The sequence below is a fragment of the Pinus tabuliformis genome, chromosome 7 (assembly GCF_031772625.1).
Source record: "Pinus tabuliformis cultivar Carrire ecotype Pingquan chromosome 7, CPIR1, whole genome shotgun sequence".
Classification (NCBI taxonomy): Eukaryota; Viridiplantae; Streptophyta; class Pinopsida; order Pinales; family Pinaceae; genus Pinus; species Pinus tabuliformis.
Window position 1 is genome coordinate 199,189,200 of NC_142293.1, and position 20,999 is coordinate 199,210,198.

The 20,999-nt window shown below is 40.7% G+C and overlaps 1 pseudogene; it reads left to right on the forward strand.

Annotated features, from left to right (window-relative positions):
• Positions 1–2,008: 2,008 nt before the first annotated feature.
• The window catches only part of LOC149246536 (protein KINESIN LIGHT CHAIN-RELATED 1 pseudogene), a 43,515-nt pseudogene continuing 24,524 nt past the window's right edge, over positions 2,009–20,999 (forward strand).

Consider the following 20,999-nt stretch of genomic DNA (forward strand, 5'->3'; position numbering starts at 1 on the left):
GTTGGCACTGTTTTAGCCTGCCTGGCTGAGGGTGCTTTTTCCTTTAGCTTGGATGAGGCTGCCTTAGGGGTGCCTTCATTGGCTTGGACTTTCTCGATCCTTTCTGCCCTGCTCTGCAGTCTTTTCTCCATGGGTGTTTGTGTTATTTTACCACCCACTGTTTTGGCCTCAGCAGCTTGGCCTTTTTCTCGTGGCTCTTTCTGTTCTTTCTTTGGTGGTTTTCCTGAGGTTTCTTGACCTTTAGCTTTCTTTTCTGCCTCGGTGTGCTCCTTCTCCTCACTGCTAGAGGATGTGAGCTCCTCAGCCAAAATTCGGATGTCATCATCCTTAGACATATTTCGAAAAATTTCCCAGGAGAGAGGGACAATGTAAGTATGGAGTGCATCTTCCACGAGGAGCTTGATAAGCCCATGATGGGCCAACTGGTCTGGTTTCCCCTCCCTCAGCTTTGTGGCACACTCAATCAAGGATTGCAGGAGGAAGTAGGGGATGCTCAATTTTTGTCCTTAGGGCAGATCCATTTGGTGCCTGAGTTCTGTTAACAAACGGAAATGATAACCATATACGATGTTGAATCGCCCCTAACGAGTAATATACTTCATAATTTGGAGGCTGACTTCGCTCCAAAATGGTTGTAGGCTAGTTCTTCAGACCCCATTCTTGTCCTCTGAAAATTGTTCCTCTGGCAAGAAGAACTCCTTTTTAGCCTTTTGACCCAATTTTCTCTCCTCCTTATCCTAGGGTACCCCCATCGGTAGATCAGTGACTCTACTAATGAGCTGTGGGGTGAGTCTTAGGGTCAATCCTCTGAAGTTGACAGTGGCTAGTGTCTTTGATTTTGGCTTCAAGGACCTTAGGAGTTCTTCTGTAATTTCATCATCGTGATCTTGAAGTTTGTCATAGAATGTCATCCAGTGTGCACAGGAAAATAAGTCTACCACCTCAGGGGTTTCTCGGAGTTTCTTGGAGTCTGAGGGTTCCTTTCAGATAAAACCTCCTGGCATGGTGGAAAAGACTCTTTTTTTTCTTGCACTTTGAGCAGAAAGGGAATTCTAGGTGTGTTTCCTTCTCAAAGCGTCAAAAACAGTATCTGTAGGCCTCTTCGTATCAATTCCTCTGTTTTAAAACCTGATTGCTCATGTACAGAAAGACGACTCAGGATTTCTCTAAACAAAGTGCAGGCCTAACATACAGACAATCATAAAAAATTCACAGTTTCTCCACCGGTTAGCCTTGAAAGTGTCTCACTTCTCTACAGGAGGAATTTAACTCACGACTTCGTGGAGAAAATCTTTGACGCAAATCACGAATACAATTTCATGCAATGATAAGTAAACTGCTTTTGGATTCGCATACAGATTTGCTTTTAAATTTTTCTCTACCCCAGCATGTTGAATTCACCACTTTTTGAACTATTTTGCATGGGAAAGGTATGTGCGGGCCTACCTCTCTGAGAATTTCCACCCTCGACGTGAACAGTCCAAGCTTCTTCGTAATGTTGGGCTTCCTGTAGCGCACCTTCCTGTAGAAAGCTTTCCTGGCTTCTGGAGGACGTTATGGTGGTTCTGGATGAGTCTGAGTTGCGGAAGGACGTTGGAACAGACTGAGAAGCTTGGGATAACAACTTGCAGAGGAGGTGGATGCGTACTCGGCTGCAAAAACGGTTGCAAGTGAGAATGACAGCAGTTTACCGTGAGTTATTCAACCGGCGAATTTGAAATGCTACAGAATTCATGGCGCGGGGGTGAGCTGTCCAGGCCAATCCATTGGCCGCCGTCATAGCCATCATTCCGCGATGTGTCTCTGACCGCTGAATCCTTCCCACTTCATTGACCGCCGCCATTTCTGTCATACTGTCGATTCTCCCCGACTGGACACTTCCCACGTGTCAACTGCCCGTCTTTTTGGCATAACCAAGCCCATTTGGATCCAACAAGGCCATCTAACTGGCTGTGGGTGGCCAGTTGAATGGCCACCAACCTTGTTCAATCCGCCCATTCTCACAGTCATGCAAAGTTTAGAGTATAGTTCATGTAATTCGACGAATAAGGTTAGGCACTTACCTGTGCGGCCATGGACGTTTTTTTTTCAGGCTTCAGGACGAGGAATCCTAGATTTGCTTGCTGTTGCTTCATGCACGGGTGTTGGAGCTCCTCTTCCATTGGCTGATGCTGGTTCCAAGACCTTGAGACCCAACTCTCTGGTGGTGAATGCTGCATGCACCGGCTTCGTTTGATGTGAGCTACTCGTGTCTCCATGGTATGTGCTCCAGCTAGATCAGCTACTGCAGGATTCCAGTAGGACATCCTATAGCCGTTTCTCCTGCTGGGGTGCATGCTGAAACAAACAAAGTTGCATTCATGGATGAAGGGTCTTAAGGGTGCCTTAACAGGTAAAGTGTGCGGGCCTCTGCATGCTTTATTTTTCACTTGAAAAAAACAAATTTTTATTTGCGAAAACAGGGTTCTGGTATGACTGTGCAGGTATATTCAACCAGATGGTGGCAATGGTGGTGAAAGGAGATGAAACAAGTGGAGGATGGAAGAAAAGAGTGGTTGCATGCCTTCTCAACAGACTTCAAGCTTCAAATCCCTCTCCATAATCGATTTTGGCCTGCCCAAAGGCTCTACAGGATGTTTCTAGTAGAAATACAGAACTTCCTGTAGAAAGTCCTGTAGCTTCCTGTAGAAGGTTGAACCATGACTAGATTGTTTCCAAACCCTAAAAAAGTGATTTTTCATGGAGGGAGTGGATGTGAGGATGGTTGGTAACTTGGTAGGGACCCTTGTCCTTGTGTTGGGAGGCCCCCTTTTTGCATTGTGTTCCTGCAACCTGCAACAATTTCCAGGGATTAAACTTGTTTTTTTCTCTCTGTTTCTTCCTTCTTTTTATTTCTCTTTTTCTTTTTCTCTCTCTCTCTCTCTTTTTTAAAGAGACAGCAGGGGTGCCCAATGAGGTTTTCGCCCCTACTATTTGCCTTGGGCGCCTCAGAGAGGTTTTCGCCCCAAGGTCTTTTTATTCAAATTCTTTGTCAAAGAGACAGCAGGGGCACCTCAATGAGGTTTTCACCCCTACCATCTTCCTTGGGAGCCTCAAAGAGGGTTTCACCCAAGGATATTTTTTATTGTATTTTTTCTTTTCTTTTCTTCTTCTTCTTCTTTTTTTTTTTTTTTAATGATGATGCTCAGGGTGTGGCAAAAATAGAGGCAGAACCCTTCTCTATTACCAGCACTAATTTTTCCACAGTTTCGATGAACTCTTGCCTCGAAAGGGTTTTCATGTAGATCTTTAGTCAATGCCCACTGAAGAGCATGGGGATGGCTTCTTCATCAATGATCTGGATAAGGACGGAACCATTTTCATTTCACTCCTCCACTTCATATGGTCCTATCCATCTTGTCCTCAACTTCCCTTTGAAATCCTTATGTCTAGAATCATACAACAGTGCCCAATCTCCCGGCTGGAATTGTTTGTCATTAAGGTGCTGGTCATGCCATATCTTCCTCTGAAGTTGAACCACTTCTGAGTGGAGGAGGGCCTACATTCGGTGTTCATCTAACCCATTCAGTTGCAATAACCTTTCTCGTTGAGCATGGTTGAGATCTAGGTCCAGCTGAGCTGCCATCCTCAATGTGTTGTATTCGAACTCGATTGACAGCAAAGATCTCTTCCCATAGACCAGCTCATAAGGTGTGAAACTGGTTGTGGTCTTCCAAGTGGTGTTGTAGGCCCAAGTAGCCTCAACCAGGCGATCTTCCCAATCCTTTCTACTGCTTCTCACCACCTTAGTCAAAATCCTTTCTAATGCTCTATTGGTGACTTCCACCTGCCCATTTTCTTGAGGATGATATGGGGTGGAAGTCCTATGCTTGATCTTGTGATGATCGAGCAAGTCTTCAATTAAGTTGGAGGTGAACTGGCTTCCTTGATCGGTGACTAACTCTCTTAGGTAGCCAAATTTGTAGAAGATGTTTTCTCTTAAAAACTCAGCCACCTTTTCTTCTGTTGCTGATTTGATTGCCTTGGTTTCTGCCCACTTTGTCAGATAGTCTATGCACACAATGATGTAAGACCTTTTCCTTGAAGGAGGGTTGATAGGACCCACAAACTCCATACCCCACTTTTAAAATGGCTCAAGGGTCACTTGAGGTTGGAGAGGCATTTCGTCCCTTGGAATCGGTTTCCCCATCCTCTGGCATCAGTCACATTGGCTGATATATCTTCTGACATCTTGATGAAGAGTGGGCCAATAGTAGCCTACGTGTATAATTTTGAAGGCAGTCCTCTTGGCTGCAAAATGTCCTCCACAGGGCCCATCGTGAAAGGTTAGGAGGATGTCAAAGACTTCCTCCTCCCTTACACAACGCCTTAAGATCTGATCAGGGCCAAGTTTGAACAGGTTGCCCCCGATCCAAGTGAATGAGGCACTCTTCCTCACGATTCTGCTCTTCTCCTTTGAGGATAGATGCGGAGGGAACTGTGCTAAGACCAAGTAGTTTTCTATATCAGCAAACCATGGAGAGAGTACTAAGATAGCAAATAGATGTTCATCTGGCATCTGGTCATCCACTGTTCCTTCTTCACCTGCAGGAAAATCCAATCTAGACAAGAAGTCAACAAAAACATTTTCTTTACCTGGTTTGTCAACGATAGTCAAATCAAACTGCTACAACAAAAGTAACCATCTAATAATACGAGCATTCACATCAGGTTTATTCATTAAATATCTAATTGCAACATGATCAGTATGTACAAATGTTTGATAGCCAGTGATGTAGTGTCGGAACTTGTTCAGGAAATGGACCACGACCAGGAACTCCTTCTCAGTTACAGTATAATTCAATTCTGCCTTGGATAAGTTTTTGCTGACAAAGTATATGGCATATGGAAGTTTTTCCTCAACTTGTCCTAAGGCTGCCCCTATGGCTTTGTTCGAGGCATCAGTGTAGATGTGGAAAGGTAGGGCCCAGTTTGGGCCTCTCAAAATTGGGGCGGACGCTAACTTATCCTTCAACTCATTCAGAGCCCTCTGACAGTTGTCAGTCCATTTAAACTCAACATCTTTTCCTAAGAGGCCAAACAATGGTGAGGCTAGCTTACTGAAGTATTTAATGAATCTTCTATAATATCCCGCTAAGCCTAAAAAACTCCGAACATCTCTTACCTTCTAAGGAGGTGGAACCTTTTTGATGATAGCAATTTTATTAGGATCCACCTGTAATCCTTGGCGAGAAATGGTATGACCTAACACAGTCCCTTCAATCATCAGGAATTCACATTTTTCAGGGCTGAGGGACAGGTTCATCTCAATGCACTTGCTTAAAACTTTTCCCAGGTTGGACAACGCTTCTTGGAAGCTAGACCCGTAAGGAGTAAAGTCATCCATATAGATTTCCACCGAATCATGAACCAGCCCGGCAAATATGCTCAATACAGCTCTTTGGAAAGTGGCAGGGGCATTGCATAGCCCAAAGTGAAGGACTTGGTAGGCAAAGGTACCCTATGGACAAGTGAAGGTGGTCTTATCTTGGTCCTCCGGGCTGATTTGGATCTGATTGTACCCGTTGAACCCATCTAGGAAAGAGAAAAACTTCTTTCTTGCCAGTCCATCCAGCACTTGATCTATTAAGGGCAAAGGGAAATGGTCTTTCTTGGTGGCTTTGTTCAGTTCTCTGTAGTCCACATAGATTCTCCACTTCCCATTTTTCTTGGGTACCAACACCAGAGGGGAAACCCATTCGCTGTCCGAGATGGGGTAGATGAATCTTGCATCCAACAATTTTTCCACTTTGTCTTTAACAATGTCCTTAAGGGTTGGATTCATTCTCCTTTGAGGTTTCCTGACTGGTTTGCAGTCCTCCTTAATGTAAATATGATGGGTACAGACCGAGGGATGGATTCCTTTCATTTCCTTGTAGCTCCAGGAAAAAGCCTCCAAATGGTGGTTCAAGAGGCTACATAGCTCCTTTTCCTGAGAGGGAGAGAGAGAGGAGCTGATCTTTAAAGTTCTTTCAGGGCCAAACTCCACATTCTTAACTCTGGGAGTGGTCGGATCAGTCACACATAGGTCCACTAAAGCACTAGCTTGGGTATCTTCCACCAACTCTTCCAAGGATAGCGCACCGGGGGGAGGATTTTGGACAAGTTCTCAATCAAATCATCCTCGGTTTGAGGACCTCCCCTAGTGGCCTCCACTGTGCATAATGGTGCAGAGTAGACCTCATCCTCATCTCCTTCTTCCAACAAGAGGGGTAAGTCATGTTCTAGCAGAGGTTGGGCAGGAGGGTATAGGACCAGCTATTTGGACATAGGCCCATTTTTGATGGTCATGCTTCCTGCTCGACAGCTGATGTAAGCATCCGCAGTAGCTAGCCAAGGCCTTCCCAAAATGAGGGGATATCCAGTGAGTTTTTCCTTTGGCTGAAGGACCAAGAAGTCTGCAGGGTACTCCCAGGAGTCAACAGAGACCAAGACATCTTCCACAATCCCTTCGGGAGTCACAGTGGAGTGGTCTGCCAATTGCAGTATTGTCGAGGTCTTCCTTAAGGAACTCTGAAGGTTGAGCTTAAGCATGGTGTCCCTGGTCATCACATTAATGGTGGCCCCTAGATCAATCAAGGTGTGGGGTATGATGGTGCCATTGATGTGAACATCAACTACAGGACTCCCAGGGTCCAAATACTTTAGACAGATTACTTGCCCCAACATAAGATCGGACAGTTGTCCTATGACATTGATAGTTGAGGCATCTCTCTTTCACCTGCCTGGGTGCCTGAAACACTTCTCCTTAATCAGTTTATTTTATATCAGTACATCTTTTATGGCCTGGAGAAGTGGCATTTTCACACACAACTACTTGAGTTCTCCCAGAACCTCAATCTCTTCTGGGTTGGGTTGTGTGGTTACTGTGAGTCGCTCAGGAAAGGGTGGAATGGCTTGGGGTTCACTTTCCTGTTTCTCTTCCTCATCCTCTAGGGGAGGAGGTTGGTGCTCTAGAAGGACCTTCCCAGATCGCAGGTTGATATCCTAGATCCCCACAGCATAGGTAGGGCATGTTGTCTCCCCAGTATATACCTATTGGGCCTGTCTATTGTTGGGGTTCGGGTTCGGTTGAGCAGGCATCTGGGGTTGTCTTGGAGGAGCAGGAGGTAATGGTTGTGGTTGAGCTGGTGGTGGAGGCAAAATGGTAGGAGGAGTGTTGTACTGGGGCCTCCACCCCGGTTGAGGTGCATTCCACTGAGGTTGTGGCTAGGCATGTGAGTGGAACAAATGAGCAGGAGGTTGAGTATGGTATGGAGATGGATAAGACCACGAAGGAGGTGCGGACCAGGAAGGATGAGCAGGGGGCCCCAAGAAGGTATATGAGCGGATTGGTTGGGGTTATAATAAGCTTGGGATGTCCCTTGCATCCCCTGCTGGTAAGGTCTGGGCCCATGTGGCCTCCTTTGGTTGAGGAAGTAGAGAGGTTCAGTTGCCGCTTCAGTCCCTAGGTACATGGCTTTAAATCCAGGCAAGGTAGGGCATTGGTTGGTGGGGTGGCCTTCCTCATAGACAAAACACACCTCTACTAAGTGCAATGGGCACTCATTCTTAGGATGCTTCCTCGTGCATATAGGACAAAAAATGGCCAAATCCCTCTCAGCTTTCTCTTTATTTTGCTGAATTCGGAAGGTATCAAGTTGAATGGCAATAGTCTGTCTCATATCACTCTTGAGGTCTTCCATCTGGTTAGCAAACTCATGCTTGTAGAAGGTGGTACTAGCTGAAAGTGGATTCCCCCTACCTCTCTTCCGAGCTGCCCTAGAATGGTTTCTAAACACGGTCTTTATGTCCTCATAAGGTAGTTGGTAGATGTCCCCTCCAGCCAGCATGTTAAGGGTGTCCAGAAGGTCTTCAGGGACTCCTAGGAGCAGAACCAGCTTCAGAGATTCTGGGTCAAGTGTGCACCTGGCCCATTTATAACTAAGTTGGAACCTTTCCTCATAATCTTCTAAAGACTCATCACTTCCCATGGTCATTCAAAAGATTTCTCCCTTGGTTTCCTTGGACCTACAGTAGTCCCGGTATTTGGCATTGAAAGCTTGCTACATATGAGCCGAAGTGGTGACACTATTTCCAGCTAACCCCATGAACCAGCATAATGCTGTGTCCTTTAGGGTAGAGGGAAAGAGTTTCAACTTTTGTTCGTCCTCAGCATAGTCGTAAGTTCGACAAAGGACAACAAACTCAAACAGGAAGGTATCAGGGTCTTCAGTAGTCAATCCATGGAAATGAGGTAAAGCTAAGGGGCTTATTTTTTTGATTTTCATGTCTCCATTGGTCTCCCAAATGGGAAAGGCACCTTCTATTCTCTCATCTTCTCTTCTACCGTTTCGGTTTTCAGCCATGGCTTTAGATGGAGTGTTCTCTAACTCTTCTTCTGTTACAGGATCTTTGTATATCTCAGGAGGTTCACCTATAGGTTCTTCTGGCTCACTATCACCAGAGAAGAGAGAAGGTTGACTCAGTGATGTGGTCAGGGTGTTGGGTAATAATTTGTCGGTTTTATCTCTGTTCCTACGAGGCATGAAATGGAAAGACTTTTGATTGCTTTTTTTTTTTTCCTCTGGTACCTGCAAATCTAAGATAGATTGAACTGCAACTAACTATCTTGCTGAAATGAAACTGCGGAATTGAAATGAAAGAAGGAAAGGACTAATCTATTTTGCTCAAATGAAATTGCGGGAATGAAATGCTAGTCTACGCTTGCAGAATTGAAATTGCAAAATTGAAATTGCAGAATTGAAACGCTAATCTATGAGAGCAGGAAATATCTACTCTACTTTTGCGGAAATGAAATGAAATAAACTACTTAGTAGAAGGTTGTAGTGGAAATAGAAGAAAAGCACCAATCATAAATACTCTGACACTTCCCCGGCAATGGTTCCAAAAAGGATGGTGGGCTCCAGTATTGTAGTAATAATGCTGTAACTCGTGGGACTCCCATCTTTACTTTTATCAACCTGGTAGTTCGTAACAAACTTGGAAACGATGGTGCTGTATGCACAAGTACTAGCTCTTGCTGCAACTGTCACTTAGTCAGCTGGCACAAGTCTTCTAGGAGCTTAAGCCAACTTCTATGAGATCTTAGAATAAGCTTTTTAATTGATGGATGAATGCTAACTCAAAGGAAGCTAATCTAATTGCGAAAAGAGATTGAAAAACTAAAGGAAAACGCAAACCCTAGCAAACCCTAATTCTACGAGCTAGTCCTATTGATGCAAAGGAGAGAATGCAAACTATTAAAAGAGATGCCATTACTTCTATGAAGGTAAAATATATGTGTCTAGACTACCTCTATCTGAAGAAAACATATTTTTGTATTTTTTATTAAGTCGTCAGTTTCATCATGCATATGCTTTCACTGTTCTTTGACTGTGCAGGGGTGGATCAAGGAGGAGAAATGCTTGGAGGAGGTCAGGAAGGTTCAGAGAGGGTCTAAGGAGTCCCTAACGCCCTACCAAAGAGTTTCACAAATTTTTCCTATCAAGAAACCTCATTTGTGAGATTCTACAGGAAGTCTGCAGGGGTTCTTGTTGGGTCCCTATAATACTAGTGATTACCCCATTACTATTGTAGTTATACCCCCTATTTATATTGTTGTGCCCCTATTACCCCCATATTGTTATTTCTGCGCCCCTTAGAATCCCTCTATTGTTATTTTTGTGGCTTTATATTATTATTGTTAGGTCGGCTGGATTACATTGTGACTCCTTAGACTCCTATATATAGAAAGGAGGTTTTGTCATTTGTATCATCCAAGAATTGTTCATTTATGTAATGTAAAGGAGGTTTCCCCCTCGAAGAGGCTGAATTCTAAGGCGTGGATCTCTCTTTTCTATCTTTTTGTGAGCTGGTTTCATAACATTTGGTATCAGAGCTTTGGATTCTAGGGTTTCGCTGCTCCAAACAGGTCATCGTGGCATTTTCGCTATAACTTTTTTTCTGTGACGTTTCAGAAGTCGCAAAAAAAAACCCATTTGAGAAGAAATCACGCTGAACCTTGGGTCCGAATTTCAGAGCTTTTCGCGCGATATTTGCGGAGATATGATCTGAGGAAGTTGGTCTTTTTGCAGACTCCTGAATTACATTCAAAACAGGTGACCTGAGGAAAATCGTCATAACTTTCTCTCTGAGGATCGGATTGAAATTTCGTAAGAAGGTACAGAAAGAGGACGGACTCGTTGAAACAGGGACTCGTGGCACGTCATACAACTTCACTCTACTGAACCAGTCTAAAAGCAAGTCACTGTGGGAGATTTCACATAACTCTTCCTTGGAGAATCCAATTTGGCTCAGACTTGTGGCATTAGAAAGAGGACGCAGAAGGCTACTACAGGTAGCAATTTCAGAATTGGATGATCCGAAATTACAGAGATACATCAGATTCAATATCAGGCTTCAATAAAGTGAAAAAAGGTGTGTAGTTTTTTTTTTAGTTTTTGTGTAAGCTTGTTTTAACGGAATTCAAAGGGCATAGTAGCATTATTATCGGTAACTGATGCCCCGAGGAAAGAAAATGCAAACACCTAGTAAGGAACCTGAAAGCTCTAGCATGACTCATGAAGAAGAGGAAGAAATGCTACATGATATATCAAAATTACAAGAACAAGTGCAACAAATGTCACGCTCACAAAAGCTAACAGAAGCTAAGATAAGTGGCGTGGAATCTAAGGTAAATGGCGTGGAATCTAAGATAAAGGGAATGGAAACTAAGATGGAGGATTCGATGGCAAATTTGAAGATAGATTTAAATACAAACATGGAAGAATTGAAGAAGTTGCTACAAGAAAGGGTCACTAATGGTGAAAAGGTAGTAAAGGAAACTCATGATGAGAACAAAAGAAATGTTAATCATGATTCCATAGACTCTAATGTTGGATCAAAGACTCACCATGTTCCAAAAATCGATATGAGGAAGTTTGATGGCAAGGATCCCGCCACATGGATATTACAAATGGAGCAATTCTTCGATCTCAATAATGTGCAAAACACACAAAAGGTACGTATGGAAACTTTATATTTGGAACCAAATCAGTTTGTATGGTATCAATGGCTTTGTTCTCGTAAACCATTTATCACTTGGGCAATTTTTACGGAAGAATTAGTAGCACATTATGAGGATACAAAAAGCAACACTTTTTTTAGCCAATTGATAAGTCTCAAACAAAAGGGTTCAATAATGGAGCACATTGAGGAGTTCCAAAAATTGAACATAAGGGTAAAAGATATTCCAGAGGAGCATAGGATTGATGTGTTCATAGGGTCTTTAAAGGATAATATCCAACATGATGTGCGCCTTTGGGAACCTGATTCATTAGAGAAGGCATTCAGGTTAGCAAGAAAAATGGAAAGCAAAATTATGGCAACTAGGAAGCATACCATTCACAACTATAAAGACGGAAGTGTTGTTCCCCATAGTCTTCCACAACCTACAAGGTTGACACCACAACAATTGGAAGAAAAAAGAGCAAAAGGGCTTTGTTACAATTGTGATAGCAAATACACAAAAGGTCATAAGTGTGTTGAGAAGAAATTATTCTACATAGATTGTGAAGAGGAAGAAGAAAAGGAGCAAGAAAGGTCAAAAGAAGAGGATATATTCCAGGAACAAAGCCTAGATGAAGAACAAATAAATCCGACCATATCTTGTAATGCATTGGCGGGAATTACCACTCCTCAAACCATCAAGATAGAAGGACAAATCAAGAAGAAAAAGGTAATAGTGTTGATTGATTCAGGAAGCACCCACAATTTTATTCATTGTAGGGTAGCAAAAGAATTGAATTGCTTCCTATATCCAGCACCAGAGTGTCAAGTGATGATTGCAAATGGAGGAACAATAAATTGTTCTGGAAAGTGCCATAATATCAAGCTATCCATGGGAGAATATGTATTGACTAGCCCAATGCTTTCCATTCCAATGGGAGGTGCTGATGTTGTACTAGGAGTCCAATGGCTACAATCCTTGGGTACAATAGCTTTTAATTTTCAAGAACTTTTCATGAAATTTTCTGTGGAAGGAAAGGAAGTTGAATTAAGGGGTATTGCAGGGAAACCAAGAAAGATAATCAGCTCTAATGGAATGACAAAGCTTCTAAAAAAGGAGCAAAGAGGTGTAATTGCACAATTATGTTCGCTAGATGTTTCCACATTGGAATCATCTATTTCTCCAGATCTCCAAAAAGTCCTGGACAATCATTCCAAGGTATTTGAGACTCCCAAAGGTCTCCCACCTATGCGTGATCATGATCATGCTATTCATCTGATTCCAGGAAGTGTTCCTCCAAACATCAGGCCGTACAGATATCCATATGTCCAAAAAAGTGAAATTGAACGTATGGTTGCAGAAATGCTAGAGGCTGGTATAATTCAACCGAGTCAAAGTTCTTTCTCAGCTCCAGTAGTATTGGTGCACAAGAAGGATGGATCATGGCGCATGTGTCCAGATTATAGGGAGCTCAACAAGCTCACTATTAAAGATAAGTTCCCCATTCCTGTTATTGATGAATTACTGGATGAATTGCATGGATCAATTTACTTCACCAAGTTGGATCTTCGTTCGGGATATCATCAAATTAGAATGAAGATTGAAGACATTCCGAAAACAGCATTTAGAACTCATGAGGGTCATTATGAATTTTTGGTCATGCCTTTTGGCCTTACCAATGCACCTTCAACATTTCAAGGTTTGATGAATTCAATTTTCAAACCATTCCTTAGAAAATTTGTGTTAGTATTTTTTGATGATATACTAATCTAAAGCAAGTCTTGGAAGGATCATGTTGAACATGTTGACAGGGTGTTACAACTATTGGAGGAGAAACAATTATATGCAAAAAGATCCAAATGTTTCTTTGGAGTCCAGGAGGTGGAATATTTGGGTCATATTGTATCTCATGAAGGAGTTAAGGTAGACCCTAGCAAAATTAAAGCCATTAAGGAATGGAAAATCCCCACATCCATAAAGCATCTGCGAGGATTTCTTGGGTTGACAGGGTATTATCGCAAGTTTGTTAAGAATTATGGGAGAATAGCAGCACCTCTAACAACATTATTGAAGAAAGATTCATTTTCATGGACTTCGGAAGCAACAAAGGCCTTTGAACATCTTAAAGAGGCAATGTGCCAAGCACCGGTCTTAGCTACGCCGGACTTCACAAAAACCTTTATTGTGGAATGTGATGCTTCAGGAAATGGAATTGGTGTTGTTCTAATGCAAGATGAAAGACCCATTGCTTTTGAAAGTCGTCCAATCAAGGGAAAGTTTTTAAGCAAAGCTATTTATGAGAAGGAAATGTTGGCAATACTCCATGCACTTAAGAAATGGCGACCCTACCTAATGGGAAGACACTTCAAGTTAAAAACGGATCATGATAGCCTTAAATACTTTTTAGAACAAAGATTATCCTCTGAAGAGCAACAAAAGTGGGTCACAAAGATGTTGGGTTATGACTTTGAAATCATCTACAAAAAAGGGAAGCAAAATGTGGTGGCAGATGCACTCTCAAGAAAGGATGAGGATGTGGAAGCATTGTTGTGTGCCATTTCTATTATCCAACCAGATTGGATAAACGAAGCAAGGGAGGAATGGAAGAATGACGAAGAAGTGTGGGCACTTATTCAAAAGCTACAACAAGATTCCAGTACTTCTGATACATTTAGCTGGCAAAATGATTCGTTATGGTACAAAGATCGCTTATACCTCTGTAAGAATTCCCAGCTAAAACAAAAGATTCTTATGGAATTGCACACTTCTCCCTTAGGAGGGCACTCAGGATTTTTAAAAACTTACCACAGGGTTAAGAAGGAATTTTTTTGGGATGGCCTTAAATCAGATATTCAAAAGTTTGTGGCGGAATGTTTGGTTTGCCAGCAAAATAAAGTTGAAACAATTAAGACACCGGGTCTATTACAACCTTTATCCATTCCAAGCCAACGTTGGGAGGAGGTTTCAATGGATTTTATCACAGGTTTACCCAAGTCTGAGGGAAAGAGTGTCATCATGGTGGTAGTTGACAGACTTACCAAGTATGCACACTTTTGTGCATTATCACATCCATTTAAAGCCAGTACAGTTTCTACTGCATTTATGGAAACAGTTCAAAAGCTACATGGAAACCCAAAGATTATTGTAAGTGACAGAGATCCCATTTTCACTGGAAATTTTTGGACAGAATTATTTTCTTGTCTTGGTACTCAGTTAGCTCATAGCTCATCTTATCATCCTCAATTTGATGGGCAAACTGAGATAGTAAACAAATGTTTGGAAGGATATCTTCGTTGCTTTGTATCTGATAAACAGACACAATGGGTCAAATGGTTGCCTCTGGCTGAATGGTGGTATAACACTTCCTTCCATACAGCAACAAAAATGACCCCATTTATGGCACTTTATGGGTATCAACCACCATCCATCACATCATATTTAAGAGAAAATTCTAAGGTTCAGGCAGTGGAACATCACATCGAACATCAACAACAAGTCCTCCAACTCTTAAAGGATAACCTCGTGTTGGCACAAAATAGAATGAAACAACAGGCAGATCAACATCGCAGTGAAAGAAGTTTTGATGTAGGTGATTGGGTATTCCTACGGCTACAACCATATAAGCAAATGTCCCTAAAGCAAGCTAAGAAGGATAATAAATTATCACCAAAGTATTATGGTCCATACAAGGTGTTGGAAAAGATTGGTACTATGGCATACAAATTGGAGCTTCCTGCAGCTTCTCGATTGCACCCAGTTTTCCATGTTTCATGTTTAAAGAAGGTTATAGGTGACAAGCTCCCAATTCAAACAATATTGCCAGAACTTGACGAGGAAGGAAAAATTATATTGGAACCGGAAGCAATCACAGAAACAAGAACTCGACAGCTACGAAATCGATCAATTTCAGAGTACCTTATCAAGTGGAAGAACTTATCCGCTGAAGATTCCACATGGGAGGATCAAAATTTTGTGCAGAAGTATCCAGAACTGCTCAAGCGTTGAGGACAACACTTTTTTGAAGGAGAGGGGCATGTTGGGTCCCTATAATACTAGTGATTACCCCATTACTATTGTAGTTATACCCCCTATTTATATTGTTGTGCCCCTATTACCCCCATATTGTTATTTCTGTGCCCCTTAGAATCCCTCTATTGTTATTTTTGTGGCTTTATATTATTATTGTTAGGTCGGCTGGATTATATTGTGACTCCTTAGACTCCTATATATAGAAAGGAGGTTTTGTCATTTGTATCATCCAAGAATTGTTCATTTATGTAATGTAAAGGAGGTTGCCCCCTCGAAGAGGCTGAATTCTAAGGCGTGGATCTCTCTTTTCTATCTTTTTGTGAGCTGGTTTCATAACAGTTCTACAGGATGTTCAAGAATTTCTACAGGATGTTCAGAAATTTCTACAGGATGTTTTAAAAATTGGATTTTGGAGGATGGGTTAGTGAGGGAAGATGCATGAATGGATATGGAGGTAGGATAGGAGTCTGAAGTGGCCCAGGGATTGGTGGATGGAGTGGTGAGAAGGTGTAGATGGCTAAATTGGCTCAAAGAAGGCTGAAACAATGATTGCACAAAAAGGTAGGGTTACGTGGGCAAGAGGACAGATGTGAGATGAGGAACCTAGCTAGGAGGTGGAGCAAATGGCTCTGATGAAGCTTAGGTGGATGAAAGAGTGGTATAGATACTCTGCACCGTATACATTCAACTGAATCAACAAAGTCTTGCAAGTAATCAAAGTCCTAGCTAATCTAATCTATCTAACAATAAAGTGAATGAACAACAGCTTTATTTGGATGAGAACCATGTATATCTACTATGCAATGAAACATTTCAGAGATCTGAACACATAACCAACTTCTGCAAATGAAAACAGTACACTAAGGATTGCATGGTAAAGAAAACTAGTGTTTTTGTTTGGGACAGCACAGTTACTTCAATTCTAGCCTCTGATCCAATAAGGAAGAGGTGAAACCAAAAGTGTTTTTTGACCCTTTTTTTGGAGCCTTTTTCCTGTTATTATCCTACCAATCTATTCTAAACATCTGAAGCATTCTATTCATAAACAGTGACCTAGTTAATCAACACAACTTAATCTGCCTAACAGAAATACATTTGCAAATGCACAAAAGGAAAACAACGATGCTCAAAGGAAAGATAACAGTACATAAAGGAGGCCCTAGACTCTCAAGTTGGGCCCAGCCCTGAGAGCTACGACTCCTATAGAAAACTCAGAGTTGATATGAAATAGGGCTGCTTATCATTATCAAAAAATAGTCATCGTCGAGAGTTATGCCAAAATGGCTACAAGAAAACGAGTTAAAGCTGATAGCACTGTAGTGCAGAAATATGCAATGGTTTCAAAACATTCCTTTTCGAGGCTGAGGCATTATCATTTATACACCACGAGGGCCCTAGCAGGCCTCCTAAATCTGGGGGACTTGGTTGTCCAACTGTTAGTAGATAGTCCCTTTTCCAAAATCTGCTTAGCTTCCTTCAAGATCCAGTTTTGGTGGCCTGTGGGCTCGGAGTTTGGGGGTGAAGATCCCGAGGAAGGGCTATTTAATGTCATAGACAACCCCCCCTACGAATCCTCACCTCAAGCTTGGTTGTCTTCTAGCCCATGATTGCTCGGTTTGCTCCAACATGTGTCAAAAAACTTGAAATAAGCACGTGTTAGCCACCTAGGAAGAGTGACCACCCTTATTCGTACAAATGACATAAACATACTAAAAAAATAATGCATAAGCTATGAAAAATGGAGGATTGAACAAGGACTGAACAAGGATAATTAGGAAAAATGAGCCCAATAAGTTACCCAATTTGGGGCTCATCATTAAGCTTGGAAATAGAAGTCCTCAAGGAGCTTTGCGCTGAGATTCAGGACCAAATTTGGAGAGGAATACAAAAAACATTGTTTCAAGAAAAAAAAAAAAATTACTTAAAATGTTGAAAACTAATGAGTATTTTGGGATAAAGGAATTTGAGTAGAAACTATAGGAATTTTCCTATAAAAAAATGGCGACCAACTCTCATTCCCAAATATGGTACATCAATAGAATAAGAGGAAACATAGATCAAACAAAGTGGAACCATAATGGAAGGAAAATCTACTAGAACAATTGCATACATTCCAAGAAGTCGGGAGTATAACCATTCCAGTTAACCAGGGATGGAAGCCATAGACCATAATTATGAGTAAGAACCTGTAAAACATTAACCTAAATTACTAAAAAACTACAAATATCTTGATGATTTTGAAGGAATAATATAACAATCCTAGATAATACTTTCTAACCTTGTTCAATAGAAAGTTGGTAAATTACCAGGTGGGGAATTTCATCAAAAAATTAGTGTTATTGAGTGTCCAATTACAAAGCCTAAACTCTCACAAGTGAGGTTTACAACTGATTCAGGGTCTTTGCCGCTTAGAGGAGGTGGTTACTCTAACCATTGTTTTTCCACCATAGACGTATGATATATATACCCTTGTATATATCCACCTTTTAGAAAATAAGATAATAATCAAATTATTAAGTTATTTCTCAATTTGAAATATTTTACAAAATAACATAATCGTGAGAGTATTGAGTTATTCCTAAATTTGACGTGATATCAAAGTTAAACATTTTCCAACAACACAACTTTTGGTGTTTCACTCATGTTATGTTATGCCATGCAAATCTCTTGGTTGTTGATTACCATTCATTTGGTTTATAATACAATACAATGGGTTTATAATATAAATTCCTTGGGTTTATTAAACTAAGGTTTCATATTCCTAGGGTTTAATATAATTTCCTTGGGTTTATAATCATGGTCAACCATGGTCCAACATCACATTGTGGCAAAGATTGTAATTAACAATGCTCAACCATCATCAACCATATTCAGCCATGGTTGTTCATGGTCAACAATGGTTAAATGTCACATTGCGACAAAGATTATCTCAATATGAAAACCAATCATGGTCAATCATGGTTAATATTAAAATCAACCATGGTCTAACGTCACATTTTCACAAAGATTGTCTCGATGTAAAGATCAACCATGGTTAACAATCATCAACCATGGTCAAGCATGGTTAATCATTGTCAACCATGGTCAACTATGGTCCAACATCACATTGTGAGAAATATTGTCACAAATTTGAAAATCAACCATGGTCAACCTTTGTCAATCATGGTTAATGATCATTAATAACCATGGTCACATTATGAAAAAGATTGTCTGATTATTCAACGTCACATTGTGTCAACTAATGAGCCCTAGAAATGGGTAACTATGTGGGCTCATTCTACCTATTATTTTCATTTAATCCACCATTCTCCATATTTTTGTGCATGTTTTTGAATATATTTATGTCAATAGAGTGAATGGGGATAGTCACTTTTCCACATAGCCTAATGAGTGTTTATTGCAGTTTTTTGGACATTTTTGGACATAGACTATGCATTTATGAGAAGATTGGTAGCCAAACTTGAGGAAACAGGGCTGAGGACTTATAGGAGGGGTGTCTCCTTCATTAATGACCCCTTCATCAAGTTCTCCATCAATATCTCGGAGTACAAAAGCCCACAAATGATGATTCCAAGGGGCAGCCGAGCAGGTCTAGTGAAGTTGCTATTATCTATAGTTTTAGGCAGCTGAGTTCCTAAAGTTTAGGAGGACTGTTTGGAGTCCTCACTTGTATAAATAAGAAGGCTTCAAGACTCAGTAGGTTAGCCATTTGATACTCTATTTTCGCACTTTAGTGAAGTCTTGTACTCAGCTCATTTTCGATCTCTTTTTGCAGTCAGTTTGGTGATGTAACTATTCTTTTTTTATCAATGAAGATGAATATAGCTTTGAACCAGCACAGATCTTTCCTAGAGGGTTGCAGTTCTTGGGGTTGGGCCTAACCCAAGTGCCCAACACCTCCTTTCTGTATTTATATTCTTTTTCTTGCATTCATGAGATAATTTCTGTTGTTTAGGTTAAATCTTGCTTTGTTAGTTAGGTTGGTTTTGGTGGTTAAAATAATTGTTCTTACTTCAGGCCGATTAGATAGTTGATGCAGTAACAAAAAGGATCCAAAAAGGATACCAAGCAAGTATTGATCTCCTTTCCCCCTCCTTGGGACCACGATTTGAGATCAAGGCACTATTACTACCACCAAAAATATTGTTTTTGCTTTCCAATGCAATTTCTAATGTGAGATTTCAAGTTGGAGAAGTTGATATCAATTGGTTTTACATGCTTAGATCATTTCATGTTCATTTTCCATGGATTTATCGCGTAATTTTATGTCCATAAAGTTCTATTCAACACTTTTTTGGTTTTAGGTCATAATTAGGTTAAAATAGGGAAAACTCTGTTTTTTTAAGTTCTTGCTTGGGACACTTTTGGAAAGTAAGTGTGTAACTCACTTGTAGAACACTCTAGCTTATCATTCTTCCATCATACAACCTGCTCTAGTTCATCTCTCAAGATTTTCCCCACTCACTCGCCATACTTTTTCAAACTGCCCTAATTTTTGTGTTTTTGTGCAAAAATGCTTTCTTGACCTTTGAACAAATCCAACCATCTCCTTCATTCCTAATATTCATTGACAAAATCCTAGACCCCTTAACACCTCCATCCAGCCTTCATTTCCCTTCTCCCACCATTTTTCCAACTTCAAACCTCCAAAAACCACTTTCAGCCTCTTCCTGTAGATCCTCCTGCAGAACATCCTATATATCCCCTGCAGCCTCCTGTAGAAGTTCATGTGAGTGACTTTTCGAAGTTTGATCGCAATGGAAGTCTCTAGAATGGTACTAGGGACTTCTTAGGACCTCTCCACACCTTCCTCACCTCCTGCAAATGCCAACTCCATCTCCCTTCGCCACCAAACCTCTACACAGTTACAACTAGTTAAAACACAAGCATAATAATTCTACATAAAATTGCTCAAAAGTACAAAAAGATTATTTCTTCTCATTTTACTTCAGAAGTAGCTTGAACACATGCATTTTACCTTTTCAATAGTCAATGGCATCCATTTAAATAGTCTCCATCTCTTTTCTTGCAAAGGTATGGTTAGTGGGTGAAACTAGGGTTTGCTAAGGTTTGTGTTTCCTTTCAGTTTTCATTATCTTTCTGCAATTAAAATAGCCTCTTTTGAGTTAGCTTTCTTCCATCACAATTAAAAGCTTCTTCAAAGAACTCATAGAAGTTGGCTTAAGCTCCTAGCAAACTTGTGCCAGCTAATCAAGTGATAGCTTGCAGTAAGAGCTAGTACTTGTGAATATAGCACCGTCACTTCCAAGTTTTTTACGAACTACCGGGTTGATAAAAGTAAAGTAGGGAGTCCCAGGAGTTGCAGCATAATTGCTGCAATACTGGAGCTCACCATATTTTTGGCACCGTTGCCGAGGAAGTGTCAAAATATTTTTTGATCACTGCTTTTCTTCTATTTTCTACTGCAACATTTTGCTAAATAGTTTATTTCAGCAAGAGTAGAGTAGTTGTTTCATTTCAATTCTACAATTTCCTTTCTGCAAAAGTAGATTAGAAATTTCTTACTTTCATTTCAATTCTGCAATTTCATTTCAACAAGCGTAAATTAGGCATTTCCTGCTTTCATTTCAATTCTGCAATTTCATTTCAGCAAAATAGATTAGTCATTTCCTGCTTTCATTTCAATTCTATAATTTCATTTCAGCAAAATAGAATAGTCATTTCCTGCTTTCATTTCAATTTTGTAATTTCCATTCTAGCAAAATAGATTAGTCATTTCTTACTTTCATTTCAATTCTGCAATTTTCATTTCAGCAAGGTTTATCTTAGTTAGTTGCAATTTGTTGTTCAATCCATTTCAGTTTTTGCAGGTATAAGCAGAAAAAAAAAACACACACACACAAAAATCACCCAAAAAGAGATTTCCTTTCATACCTCGTAGGAACAGAGACAACTCAGTAAAATTCCTACCCAACACCCC